General features: G+C 49.9%; 1 protein-coding gene across 1 annotated transcript in view; it reads right to left on the minus strand.

Moving 5' to 3' along the window:
- The window catches only part of fgfr2 (fibroblast growth factor receptor 2), a gene marked incomplete in the record, with an annotated part of 61,159 nt that extends 60,296 nt beyond the window's left edge, over positions 1-863 (minus strand). The window contains 1 exon segment of the mRNA XM_014021153.1: positions 365-863.
- Between the last annotated feature and the right edge of the window lie 211 nt (positions 864-1,074).

The raw sequence follows: 1,074 nt of genomic DNA on the forward strand, positions 1-1,074 counted from the left end.
GTTAGTTGTTAGTTAGTTGTTAGTTGGTTGTTAATGGGCTCTAAGTGACGCAGTGTGGCGCTAAAATAAACAAAGTTTCGTTGGAAAAAAAAGGCGCAGAAACTTTACGCACAGAGCGGTTTTTTTTATTCGTGTTTATTCAGATCAAACTTAAACTTTCCAGGAAACTCAGCTCACTTTAATCATTTTTCTAATTTCCTATTTGGAAAAGATAACAGATTAAAGCAAAGAAACTTTTTTCTTGTTTTTGTTTTTATAAAGAGGCCAAAACCAAAACCGAGGTTTTCTGAAAAGCGCAGAAAACTTGATTTAGTTTATTTGGAACTTTTTTTATTTTTATTTTAGTTTAGTTTTCAGGACTCACCAGGGAGGAGGAAACTCCTGCAGATCTGTTTAACATGCACACAGAGGCGAGGAGGACATGAGATGAATCCAGGAGGAACGTCTCCAACAAGGCAGAGAAGAAAAACCGTCCCAGGAGCGGTTTGTCCCTCAGTTTATTTACTCCAACATTAAACCGGGATCGGCTCAGATCTCAGGGTAAATCCCGAACCCGACCGGGCCGAGCTCAGGTCCAGTCTCCACCACGCAGAGGGACCAGATCCGGGTCCGCGGTGATTATCCCTGGAAACCAGCGCAGAGCCGCATGTCTCCTCCTTCTCCTCCCAACTCTCCAAGTTTCCTTCAGGACGCAGAACGTGACGCGGAGAATCTCCGCGATCAGCGCCGCTGCTCGGCTCCGGAGCCCCGGAGGAGGAAGGCTGGACGTGTTCACGGACACGGCTGTCCGCGGCGGGACGTCCTGAAGTCCATCAGCGCGTCTCTGTGCGTCTCCGCTGCTTCCGCCGTCAGTCCCACTCTTTCCTCCAACTCTTTGTCAGCTTTACTACTTTCTCTTTTTTTTCTCTCTCTCCTCATGACGTGCCTCTCACACACCCCCCCCCCCCCCCTCCCACCCGAGGGTTGCCCCCCCCCCCCACCCTCCAGTGTAATCTGAGCCGCCTCCTGGCCGCAGAGCGCAGCGCCGCGCTGTGGCGCAAAACCAGCAAATCATGCTTTTTACCAGTTTGTTCT

Source organism: Austrofundulus limnaeus, unplaced genomic scaffold (assembly GCF_001266775.1).
Source record: "Austrofundulus limnaeus strain Quisiro unplaced genomic scaffold, Austrofundulus_limnaeus-1.0 Scaffold280, whole genome shotgun sequence".
In the NCBI taxonomy this organism is placed as follows: Eukaryota; Metazoa; Chordata; class Actinopteri; order Cyprinodontiformes; family Rivulidae; genus Austrofundulus; species Austrofundulus limnaeus.